This window comes from Haemaphysalis longicornis, unplaced genomic scaffold (genome assembly GCF_048455015.1).
Source record: "Haemaphysalis longicornis isolate Haplotype H1 unplaced genomic scaffold, Haemaphysalis longicornis Haplotype H1 scaffold_5, whole genome shotgun sequence".
NCBI lineage: Eukaryota > Metazoa > Arthropoda > Arachnida > Ixodida > Ixodidae > Haemaphysalis > Haemaphysalis longicornis.
The window spans coordinates 54,691,725-54,705,145 of NW_027526385.1; the positions used below are offsets into that span (position 1 = coordinate 54,691,725).

A 13,421-nucleotide genomic window follows, 5' to 3' on the forward strand; every position below is an offset into this window, starting at 1 on the left:
CCCCGCTGTCCTCGTTAGACGACACTGTGCCCGTTCCGTGACGGGACCGGCGGTCATGTGTAATAGGAGTGCGCGCAAACAGAAGGGCGGACGTCGTCGCCGGAGTAATCCGTACGTAAGTGCGTTTTTCGCTTCGTTTAACGCTTTCGTGGCGAAGCGCTCTTGATTGCCCCGTACAGTTTGCAGGAGCTGGAGATGTCGTCTCCGCCTTGGCAGCTTTTCACCCTCTTCTTGTTCTCACTGGCTGGAAAAAGTCACGAAGACTGTGATTGGGGTGCAATGAAGGTTTAAAAAGTGGTAAAGGATGAAGAAGCAAGCGAAAAGCATCCACGCATTTCGTCGCACCGCCTACTGTTTTGCATAATTTTAATTAGGCCACATGTGCTGCTCCGTGCTTCGGGTTCTAAACGAAGCGGTACATGTGCTTCGCCTATAAGGTAGCGGCTTCTTCTCCGCAATAACGCAGTCTTTTTCAGAGACAGCACTGTGGTATAGTTTATGGGGTACATTGTATTTAGATTTGTTAATTTGTTTGTTCTTTTTTATTCGCATTTAAAAGGACTGTTATCTAGCCTTGTATATTAGAGTTCGATGTGAGCTGCTAAGGGATATTAATAAAGTTTGTTTAAATCGTGTAGGAAAAGAAAGCGAAGTTTCGGGTTGCCGGTTCAGAAAAAGTGCCAGCTGCGCTTGTGACAGCCACAGATAAGCAGGACACACGGACAGCGCCTGCCCTAGTGTCCTGTTCTCTGTGTGATTGGTAATGCCGCCGGCGCGCACGCCAACTCACCGAAGAGCAAGTTCTTCGAAACAATAATAATTGGATTTGCCTTCGAGAAACAATCGACTAGGAAATTCACAGGTGGCATTCTTGTTCGTGTTAGGAATAAAGTTTATTTTGAAATTTCTCCATCTCCAGCCCTTGGCAAGGGATGAGGGTGTATTCAGTGCCAACGCCGGCAGGCCGACCACAAACTTTCACATAACGGTTACGTGCAGCTTTTATTCTCTGGTGCCGGTAGCAAGGCGCCATTGTCTCGTTCCACTCTCTTCTAGAATGAGAAGTCCTTAAGAATGGGCTGAGACGACATTCCTCTTTTGTGTGCTTTCTTCAGCTGAATATCCGTAAATACCGAGTCCTCAATTTTACGGGAGATTGGAAAAGAAGTTGCATTTTCGCGCCACACACGAAGAAACAAACCCCGATGCCAACGCACAGCTTTGTAGCGCCTTGAGATAATAAACGAATAAGAGCACTACAAGAACTAAAAAAAGAACGTTCGCTGCCAAAACCGTGAAAGCGCACTCCGCGACCGAATTTGCTTGGTCGCGTCGGGAAACCATTTGGTGCAAACAGGCATCGGGTCGTTACGTCCTATCTCTCGCAACGCGTGGCATCCAAGCCTCCGGTGGGCTTTCTGTCGCCGGCATGGCTACCATACATCTCCCGAACGTCCTGAGCCGGCGTTCGCCACGACTTCGGTTGGATGCGCTTGTTCGCCGGTTTGCACACGAGGTAGATGCGCTGACTGGGACTGCAACACCCTCTCCCTCTCACGGACTCCTGTACTCCTTCTCTACCACTCATCTCCTCTTATTCGCGCGATAACCACGTAGGTCCGACCTTTTCACGTGGGTGAACATCGTTTATCTGGCTCACTTCCAGCCTTCTACAAAGTGTTCCGTGTTTCAACGCAAAGGAACACCTCGTTTATGCTGCTACGCGTGAATGTGTACCTTGTGTCCTGCTTAAATTGATTTGGGATAAAACAATCTCGGGAATGCAAACCGCTTCAGTGGAGGCGGCCGAATGTTCTGCAGCCAAGCATGGCGAGAAAACGTGACGCCAGACAAAGCGATATGACATAAAGTTTCTGCTTATATTAGTGCCATGGTTGGTAATGTTTTGTTATTCTGAACTAGGGCATTGCATGGAAGAATTGGCTGGTTAGAGAGAGAGAGAGCATACATCTTTATAAGTCGAGCAGAGGCTGATGTTTTGGGCCTCACCCCGTAATAGCCATTCCTTGTCTCTGACTCTGGACACACACAATGGGAAGGCCTTCGTCCTGCTCTGGATACAAACAGGCGGAGAATATTCAAGGAAGAAAAACGTTAGGAGACGCCGCAACTGGAAGAGCGTGAAGCCGAGTCACAAAACGTAAAGTTCAAGCCGTACTGCTCGTCAATGTGCCACATGCATCGTCAAGCGGTAGCGCGCCGGCTCCAAGCAAACGCCGGCATAAAGATACAAGAAGAGAATGTCGTGGGTCACTTGCATGGCCACTTGCTGGACTGTCTTTGGCGGCTAAGAAAAAAAACGGCGATAGTGATGCTGATAACAATAACAAATATTATCACCATTATTATCTTGCCTGTGCGTTTATAATGAAAAGTGCCAGTGCAATTCCACTATTTCCTTGTTCCCTGATGTTGTCCCGGTGGTCTTCATGCGCCCAACCTCGACAATTTAAATTTTTATACATTCTCTATTCGATTTCATTTTGGAAAGCATTATTCTTATGCCGTTTTGCTGTAACGAATGGCACCGAAAAATGCAGCCGAAATTTCTTTATAATGAAGTCATAAAGGGAGTAAGTCGGCTTCGTTCTAAGTGAAATACAGTTCATTAGGCGACGTAGAAACGTTTTATAACATCAGAATTCCACAAAACGTTCTTATTATAAGCAGGGTATTATACTCCGTTATTAGTGTGGCCACGGGCATTTGAAGAGTGAACCGAGTGTTAGAGCACACACACAACTACGATGATGTTTTAACATTAAAACTAGAAACATGCCAGCCTAAAACGATTGAAAGTACTATCAGAATAAAAACCAAATATCCGATCACGTAAGTGGAATAAAAGTACGGCATTTGTCTTCAACGCCTGCGTAAATTATCGTGGTTTTAATAAGGAAGTAGTTGCCGTACCAACCTTCGTCGCCTCGTCATGTAATGGTAGCGTGGTAGGCGAGCGGATAGCAGATGAGCTGCCTTGAGGTTTACGACAAAGAGCCGAGGGCCAAAAACAACAGCTTTACTGCATGGCGAGAGATGCTCGAGCAGCATGGCATTGACGGGCAAATCTACTTTCTTAGATAAGCCGGCAACAGGCAAACAGCCTTTCAAGTGCTTTGGGCACGGACCAAACAAAGCGCACACACACAACCCCCTCTCTTGGTATTATGACAGCCGGCGCACGTTGAGTCTGAGATAGAAGAGAGAGGGGACCTCAGCTACTGGAGTTTCTTCGAAGAGTCTAGTCTGAACACGACCCCGTTAGGAACAGATTGTTCCAGATTTTGCAACTGCCCGGGGCACGAACCGTCACCAACGAGGGCACGTGAGGCAGACGCGCTCGTCTTTGTCGTACATTGTTTGAAGAGGGTACGCTTTGCTGCAATACAGAAAACCTCACCGCAGTACACCAATCTTGTATCACGAGAGCACAGGATAGTGGCGCGCTCAATTGTAACACCGTAATAATCTAAAAAAAACATTTCTTGCGCTATTCAAGCGACGATATACATACCGTGGTGGCTAAATTTCAAATAGATGTAGCTCAAGGTACATAATCTCCAAAAACGGCCGGTCGCTTGAATTCGGATCCTGGAAGTTGGGTTTTAAATAAAAATCAAAATACGCAAAGGTCATAATCCGCCAGTTTTAAGAGTTATGATGAAATCCATGCGCAATAAATGGATTCGCATTTGCCGAATACTGAAAGCTGGTTTCCTAAATGTCTTAGCAGATTTATTTATAAAATTAAATTTATTTTAAAACTGTATTTCTTTTAAATTTCAGCAAATTGACACTTGGTGTTCATCCATCACAAAGTTAATGCTGAGTAATTCATCCACCTCGGGCTTATTTTCAGCAAAAAAAGAATTTGTGCAGCGGGAAAATTTGAAACTCTGAACAAACACAACCTGGCCATACTGAAAGGGTGATGGAACATATATAACGCTGTCGTACCAAAAAGCTTATTGCAATTTGGTAAAGAATGCAACCTCGGGAATTGTTCACTAGTGGACAGATTTTATTACATACTTTCGTCGTTGCTTCAATTAAAACAAAACCGGAAGGCTGTTGCTAATAAAATTTCACAGCAACGAGGTTATAACGTTAATGGTCCGTGACGGGGAGTAATCGATCGCTCTTTTCGAAGAGAGGAAATGCCCTGACATTTTTATTATCTCTTAAAACATCAATACGGTGTGGTGTAGACGGCCCGTTGCCTTCTGTGTTACAGAACGCTTACATTCGACATTTACGTAAAGAAAGGTAGGGAATTATGGTAATCCATGTGGTTGCACAATATAAAAGAACTCTGGAAACAATTGACATTACTGTCTTCTAACCAGACTCACCGGCCGAACGACCTGACAGGGAACAAGGTGTGAATACGACACGTAGCTCTGGAAAAGCTATTTGAAAGCAAGAGCTGTAAAACCCAGGTGTCGTGGTTTTTCGTGTAGCTGCACACATTCATAAAGGAACAAACCGGGAACAGAAGAGACACGAACATTTGAGGCATTTTTTTTAGAAATGCGCCAGATCCTCTTAACGCGAATTTGAAAAGCAAGCGAAAGTTTGTTACCGCACCTAAATGTGACGCGGTCAAAGCTATTGTATGATATATTTTACATGTCAGCTATGGAAAGTTTATGGCCAAAAGTAATAAAAAATTATGCCATGAATTTGAGAAATGTGGGTGTGATAAGTTGATTTGGCTCATATTGTTTTGAAACACTGAAGTTGATGCGGCATTCTTATAAAAATTTACTTAAACTTACTGTCAAGCAAGGTGCGATTCAGTTTTAGTGGAAAGGGCACTAGGAATATGCAACAGAGCTTTAAGAATCCTAGAACTATACCAGGAGAGCAGGTGAGTACTCATAGTACTATTAGCAGCTGTGGTCGAGTTTTTCCCTAGAATAATTTTCTTCGGCATGCCTGCAGGCATTTATGAAGTAAGCAAGCTCTTCATTGCTTTGCCGTGAATTTCCAAAACACTTCACAAGACGGCTGCTCATATCTTCTTCAACTTATTGAAGTGGTTCATACTCTGAGAGGGAGAGGAGGGGGAATTGCCAGTGCTTGTAAGCGGCGGCTATTTAGTTAAGTACTAAAATGGTAAATACGGTAGTAAAAAGAATACATATAACCAGAGTTACTTCGTAGGGACAAGTGAAATGAAATGAAATCATTGTTTGAGATCTCTTACTTTCATTTCGTTCATTTTTTTTCCGTTCCCTTCGTCATTGACATCTGGGGAAAGATATTTCGTCGATCTCCTAATTGGCGTCTGAATTTAAATTAGCCCAGCTCCGCTAAGCAAAAAAAAAAAACGAAAACTTCCGGAAACACGCACGAAACATTCTGAACAGTCAAACCGAATGCAAACTCCAGTTGGGCAAATTGACTTGGCTCATTTTGATCCGGGAAACCTCAGGATATGGCTCATTTTCCATTCGAACAACGACATGTATACGCCTTTTCACGGCGTTATGTCAACTCTTTTCTTGCCAGCTCTTTTTTATCGAAAGTTGCCGAGTTTTTCTTTTCAGTTCAGCTTTATCCGAGTTAGTTTCGGTTTCTGGATCTGGCTCATTTAAAAAAATCGCCTCATTTATTTTAAACCTATAATTGTTGTTCAACTTGTTACATGTCCGGTAAGGCCTGTAGAGCGTGCTTTGCCGTGAGCATGGTTGTCTTAAGACAAAGCCAACCTTAGGAAGGGGGAATTTGCCAGGTTGAATGTTTATTAAAAGCACGTTGCATCATATCATTGTCAAATATTCCTAAAGTAAAGTTTAAGGGTTGATAAGACGAACCAGTTAATCATATTAAGGAAAGAATTGTAGCTGGCCCGACGAAGATTCAGGACCTGATTACATATGGAGTACGGGCCAGTCAAACCATTACTGTTTAGCAAAACGTCCTTCATTCCTGGAGCAGATTTATGAAGAGTAAGAAGTCACACGTTATAAAAGGGTGCCCCTATCATTGCTCCCAGAGTTCCGCCTTGCCTTCACACAAGCGCTCAGTAACCATCCAAGCCTAACGCACTCTTGACAGCCCTGGCGCTACACTTCCCTGAAGAGCTCGGCGCGATCCACCTCACTCCTAAAATCGTCATGCAATTTTTTCCGTAATGTTCAAACACTGTCAGCTCTCATTTTTGCTCTGTGTCGCTATTTGTGCCGTGTTCACTTGATGACGCAATTCATATTTGGGCTGTCGATTGTAGCGATTTTGAAACGTTCTGGGAGAAGAAATACATGCGAAACGGTATTTTACCCACCCCTTTGACAGGTCTGCGTTCACACAAGGAAGGGTTTCATTACGGTTTCGCAATCCTCTTGACATGCCTTTCATTTATGGTGTTTTTTGGTGCTTCGAGATAGGAGAATTTTGTATTAAATGATTTCACCAAGTGAACCCCGTTCCCTGAGGTGATGAGGGTTTTGCGCGACAAAAGTATGCGCCCAATACGGAAATATCAGGTGGGGTAATCTTTCTTTCTACTGGAAGCACTGCCGTGCCTCTTTGGATGGATTAGTTTCAGTTGAGGCAGTTTGCTGCGTCACCTTTCATGGCGAGAAGTATTGGGAAGCCTGTTTTGGTAAAGTGCCGTTTCGTGTTGCCCCTAGTAACGTACAGTATGGTATTGTGGGGTGCATGACAATCAGTTTCTAACAGGGTGCCATGAATGACGCAGGTGTTAATCGAAAGTAAGTCTTTATTTCAAAGCCGCGCAGCACTTCCACACCTGAAAAAAGGGCACAATGTTTACCTTTCTGTCTAACTTTGCTTCGTGCTGATCTCAGAATGCTCTGAAAAAAGGCGCTAAATGGTAACAGGTAGGAAGCAAGCACCTAAAATCTGGACCGCATGGTATGCTAGAAACGCTAACATGGCCTTTAATAAATCCTCTTTGATATTAACACCACCACAACGCAAGATGATGAGGGCGATAAAGGGTTCTTTAAATAACGAAGAAACGTAGCCAAGGCAATTTTAACCCGATTCCAGCTTTATTTTCTGCAACGTGAGTAGTTATTTGAGATTTTTCTTTAAAAAATTCTGCCATCATTCTGCATGCACCCGTGAACGCAATTCGAAAACAGGAAGCGTCAATTATAAAAAAAATTCCCGCGCCTTCCCGCGAGGGCAACACGAGTAAATGCAGAGCATTGGGGCCTCAGTACTGGTTGAAGGCAGTGTTGCTTCCATCGCTTCTTCTGTGATGCTGGAGTAGCAGACACGAGTAAACGTGGGGGCGAGCGTCAACCAAGGAAGGAAGGAGCAACGCAGTGACTGAACCACGAGCGACTCTAGACGCTTTATATTTGCAGCGCGCGCAGTAGAGGGAGAGCAGTACGGGGGGGAGAGCGCGCATGCGCAAGCAGCGCGCGCCCTTCCACGCCCCACCGCGCAGCTATCACGCACCTGTTACGCCGAGACCGCGACGGAGCGAACGGGATGACTACGACGCATGCGCGCGCCAGCTGCTGTTGAGAGAGAGGAGGGAAGCAGGAGAGGCGCACCTGCTGCGGACGCGGAGCTGTTTATACCGTCCGACGCAGGAAGAGGTGAGCCTAAGAAATGCTGTGCATTTAAAAAAACTCACTAATGGGATTAACATTTTGAATGAAAACATCAGGAGCGATGCAGCATTAGAGATGTGACGTTGAATACCGAGAGTACTCATATACAGCACGTCACATCACAGGGAAGATTGATCATTCTTTAATTGCCACAGATAAAGCAATCTTATACAACATATGTCCGATTGCAGATGTTTCTTGTATACGACGGTTAAAAAATATATCGCAGAACCTCCATGTGGTTTGATGTGTAATTTTCTGAAAACATTCGTACTGTTCCGCCAGTCCTGGGGCTATATTTTTCCGCATTGCCTTCATACAGTGGTTATGAATTCCAGGCCAGTGTGTGTACCCATGTAGTTTGACTGTTGTTACGATCGTAGAATTTCGTCTTGGACCATAACAATAGCGCACCGAGCATTTCAAGTTGCGGTGCACTGGTCCATCAAGATACACTCTCCTATTCCACCGTAGTCGACAACTCTAGGCGTCCAACACCAAACCAAAATTTTGTCTATATATAAAATACCAAAACACCCCGTCTCTGTCAATCAAGGACATTTTTTGAGCCGGTTACCCATCAGCGGGCATGAAAGACGTGGGCCACAGTATAATGTGAACCGTAGTAGGCAGCTTCGTTCAGCGCCGGTATGAACTGAGGGCTGTCTACATGGCTGCTTATCCATCTCTGTCAAGTTCTCCTCTTTCTATCACCAACACAAAGCCCATCATGACATGCGGAGATGGTCCTCACTCCATTAGGCATTGTACGCGGTTCCCCGTGCCCGTGCCCGTCTGCATTCGTAACAATAGTCGGAGATCTGGAGAACCAACCTACATTTTCCCGCTGGCAGATACTCGTGATTCTGTTCTCTCCTTACCCAAGAATAACTTCCCGTTGTGCTTGGGCTTTCTAAGAACCCCGGCTTGCGTCGCATTGCTTAATATTTTTGCCGACATCCTCAAGGAACTAGCATTGAAATAAAAATTTGTCGCTTTTCACGGTTCCTAGCCAAGATGTCTCGGACACACCTCGTAGCATGGTGGCGGCTCGACGCTCATTGGAAGAGAAGAAATTAGTGCAGTCGTGGGCTTCAAGCTGAGGGGAATAACGGTCTTTGTGGGAAGTATATGATGCTTTGAATGTTTCCTGTTAGGGCGCCGAAGCGTCCGCCGTGTCATTTACAGTTATAGACGTCCTCGATCGTTGGTTCAGCTTGATAAAGGCACATAAGCGGTGTCTCTATCCCTGTCAATCCCTGAAGTGTCCCTGTCTTTTCAACAGCAAAACGACAGTGACACTAAAACTTATTCTTTTTTTCTTCATTTTATTGTTCGTACTAGTGAAAAGTTTTGAGGTCCATTGGAAAGAAATCGCGGAATGTCATTTCCATTGTTAACCACTGCGATAGATCAGTGTCTAAAACAGTGGTTCTCAGCCATGGCTGCCCCGGGGACACCTACTGGGTTTGCGAAAGTGATGGGAGACGATGGAGCATATGTTGATCGGTGTCGTAATGTCAAGCAATTTATGCTTGCAGCTTACATCGCCCATGCACTTATTAATTCCCCGCTTGATATTAATGACGATACATGTCATAACGTTAAACCATTTGCTCTTGAATCCAGAAGTACTAGAAACACCTATATGCTGCATTTTCTCTGTCTGTTTTTTTTCCTTCTCATAGCGCACATGTTGTGCAAAATGTAGATGTTACCACCTTGTCGCTTTGCAAGCAAGTGCTGGCAAAATGGAAAAAATAATCGCCAGGGAGGGGGGGCGGATGTTTTTAGGCAGGCTTCGCGGACCGCTCAAATAATAATAATAATAATATTAATATTAATAATAGTAATAATTTTAATAATAATAATAATAATAATAATAATAATAATAATAATAATAATAATAATAATAATAATAATAATAATAATAATAATAATATAAGCCTTTATGCTCTCATGGACCCCCTGCCGAGGATCCCTATTTCAAAATCCCTGGTGTAAAAGCATGGCGGTACTTAGCGCGAGGACGGTGACTCAAATTCTGACCAAGACAACCGTTTTTGAAGACGACAATATTTCTCGGACGACCCTAACACAAAAATTGTCTGTGTGTCCATGCATCCGTGTTCTGGCCGTCTGCCTGTGCGTCCGCCCGCCCGTCTGTCTGTCTGTCTGTCTGTCTGTCTGTCTGTCTGTTGGTCAGTCTGTGTCTGTCTATGTCCGTCCATCCGTCCGTCCATCCGTACCTCGAATCAGCCTCCCAGCCGAAAATCGCCAGAATTTTCAGATCAGCATGACCAAGTAGGATTTCGCCTAAAGATCGGTGCTCACGATATCCTGCTCTAAATTACCAGGACAAACTAAAAGCATAGAGCAGATTTCACATGCCAACGGTGGACGGAATCGACATCCAGATAGCTGTTGCGGTTGCGTTGCTTCATTTTATGAAGGCAGTTATCAAACACAAGACTTTGTGGGGGACGTAGAAGAAACTAACAGTCTCTTAACTCCAAAAAGCACTGGAGTGGAGCCATCGCTGTATTCAAGGGCTCCATGCACGCGATCAAAGTAGTATAGCCCACTAAGTAGCTCAGTGCCGTATAATATTGTGCGTCCGTTATAGAAACCACTACTTTTCATATGTTAACATAAATAGCCATTGTATCCGCTGCCTGACTTCGACCGTAACCATGGTAACTGACTCCTTTGCATTTCAGATAACTCAGTCTGTTCTGCTTGCCTTTCTTCTCTTCGTTTTTTATTATTATGGGCAAACGAGCGTAATCGTTGCACGCGCTCCGGACTGACTACCCCAACTGTCGCCGAAGCCTTGACCGCCTTTTTGCCCCGCGAACCGGCATCTCTAACGACCGCAGCGCCCACGCCCGTGCAGCGGACGTCCTCCGTCACAGATCCGCCCACTTTCGCTTTCCCCCCGGGATGCGGAAGAGCGGGGGAGCCGCATCCCTCCCTCTTCGGTGATCCGCTCGCTTCGCTCCTACCGCCCGGGGTCTCGATCCGCCACGAGCCCGCTCGGTCGGTCTTCCGCGGTCGGTAGCGCGAAAAAGCCGCCGGCGCTCGCCTGTTGCGCTCGGCGGCGGCGGCGGCGGCGGCGGCGGTGGCACTGCGGAGAGGCCGTGCGTCGCTTGGACGCGCACTGCAGGCAAACAGAGAAGCCGCGGCTCCCGCAAGGCCGCGTACGTCTCCGTCGTGTGTGTGCGCCGCCCTCCCTGGGCTCGGATTTTTTCGCCTCTTCCCTTTTCGTCGCGGCCGCCGGAGAGGATACGGCTGCTAGCCGAACCGGAGTTGACGTCGCTGTCGTCGTCGTCGTACCGCGGAGCAGCTCGACCGTCGCAGAAACCCGGTCAGTGAAACACTGTTGCTCTTTCTCTAGAAATTGTCTAGAAAAACTTTGCGGAACTCTTGCTCCTTCATGCATGCTCGCACATTTCTCTGAAGCGCGGATAGGTCTCTTTTGTTGGGCATGTTGGACTTCTGTGTTATGCACACGAGAGTTACAGATATTTCTTGCCCCTATAATAAACATCACAAGAGCAGTTCTGGGCTGCCCAAAATTGCTTAAAACTGTTCTGGATCCCGGCAACTTGAACGTACCGAGTATTTCTGAAATTTTCATTTCGTATTTTGGTTTAAAGAAATACCGTTGCGGAGCTTCAGTAGTCTGAGTGAATGTGTGCAGGCAAAGTGGAATGAGTGAAAATTCTCGTTTTGCATCACTTCGCTTAGAGGAAAGTGAATCACTTGTAGGTGTGTACTCTCGCAAACGACGGTTCGACGCAGTCTTGACGTGTTCAAGTAGCTACGCTGTCATCCGCTTGTAACTGACACCGAATGATTGAAACGTGGCTCACATCTGCCAGAAAGTCAGTAATGAGACTACAATTAGGCGCTCGCCGAAAGCTGTAGGACTTTTCTCTTGTTGTGAATCCCGTGATTGGTTCGTAGCGACCAGCAGGGGCTGGGGCTAAGCGTATTTACGATATGGTTTGAATGCGTTGAACAGATGTGGAAATATCTAAGTTCGGGAACGTTCGATATGGTTGAAGTTCTTGGGGGCTCCTACACTCGGCTGTACGTCAAAACTAAGACTGCAGATTGAACTGAAACCATTTCTAACAGGAGTATTTTACTGGATGCAGTTCCGTCGACACAACTTCCAACGGGCAGTGACTTCGTCTGCAGTTCGGCGCTGTACGATCGTGGGATTTTCTGTTTGCACGAGATAACCGAATAAAAAAAGACAGATGGCCAGCTTTCTCGACAGCAGTCTTGCCCGGCCCTTGCGCCGGGCGAGCTTTTCTGCTCTCGTCAATATGCATAGTCTTCGGGTTGGGAGGAAACTGGGTCAGATGTCCTGCGGTGTTCGCGGTAGAGAGATCCGTTGTATCTTTCTGGCGTTTTATTTGGCCTGCTGATGGGTCTTGATCGAACCGACATATGACAGCTCGACCCTGTCACTTCGAATCTCCGCTTCGGAAGTCGGAACACAGCCCACGTTCCTCGTGCATTGAAAAATGCGCGCTGCCTGCACGCAAGAAAGGCATTAAATAAGTGTGTATGCATAGTTAAAACTTTCTCTTTTGCACTTACGGCTCAGTAGCTCCTCTACTACGGCGTCATGTAAAACTGCTGGAACACAGCGGGCTAATGCACACTCTAAAAAAAGACTAGGCACACTGGCAAGATTTGTTGGGGTTTTTAGTAACAGCCTGCTACAAATCAAGGGCACAACACTACAAATGCGTACATTGCATTCATCATCATCATCACCAGCCTATCTACGCCCACTGCAGGGCAAAGGCCTCTCCCAATAATCTCGAGTCCTGCAGTACTGCAGCATACTGCAGTATACTGCTCTAATATTTTTGAATGTTGGTTCCGAATGTGGGTCTCATAATGTTACGATAAACTGAAATTTCTGCAATGGCGACTACCTGGCTCCAAATTATTATTTTATTTGTGCGTTTGTCGGCGAACTTAAACAAGAAGCCATGCGTGTAGGTAACAGAAAATGTAATCGGGGCAGCACGCTTTACTTTTGTTCGATCAGACCGCGCGGGAATCCAAATTTGCACAACCAAGACAAGGCGGCTGTCTTTCCAAGCTGACATCTGCAGTCTCCAGTCCCAGGCATGGCAGCGCTTACGGCTGTTCTTCCTGCAACATGTAATTCAGCTTCTAAATATGCGCCGTGGGCGTTTTCTTTCCCTCTTTTTTGGAAGTTGTATCGCAGATGATGAGAGCTTTAAATCCAAAATGGGTTGGCAACTACTAGGCCCACATCTGCTGTTTTACGCGCACCGCACGTGAGTGAGTGAAACAGTTTATTAAACACGAGAGGCCATAAGGCTCTGCGAGGAAGTGTGAGTGTGCGGGAATTCACACAATGTGCACAGTTCTAGTCTTGGTGTCCAATTCACAGAAGGCAGAGTTCACTAAATCAGTGGAAATGTCACTGTTGACATCGGACCTGGACGAGTAAGGTCAGTCCGAGACAGTCTGTAAGACCGCTACACCAATTTGTAGAGACCGTTTTCGAGGGCATATTGCGTTATTAGTTCTAAAGTAGCGGGGTTGTCAAGGACACGACTAACGTGAACACACGTGCGGTGATTTGGCTATGTATTCGCCCGTCAGCGCACGTGCGTTTATTTAAATGTACTCGCACAAGCGTTGACTACGGAAGGGGGAAGAATATATCGGTGATCGTCAAAATGGCGACACTCTAGGAGGAATATTCGTCGTCGAGCAAAATTTCACAGACGAAAGGTGCTTATTTTT

At 45.9% G+C, this 13,421-nt stretch overlaps 1 protein-coding gene across 1 annotated transcript in view; it reads left to right on the forward strand.

Annotated features, from left to right (window-relative positions):
• The first annotated feature begins 10,603 nt into the window (after window positions 1–10,603).
• Window positions 10,604–13,421, forward strand: part of Nmdar2 (glutamate ionotropic receptor NMDA type subunit 2) — a 170,039-nt gene continuing 167,221 nt past the window's right edge. Inside the window, exon 1 of the mRNA XM_077670415.1 lies at window positions 10,604–10,983. The gene's annotated coding sequence lies outside the window, so the exon portion shown is untranslated. The remainder of the gene's footprint in view (window positions 10,984–13,421) is intronic.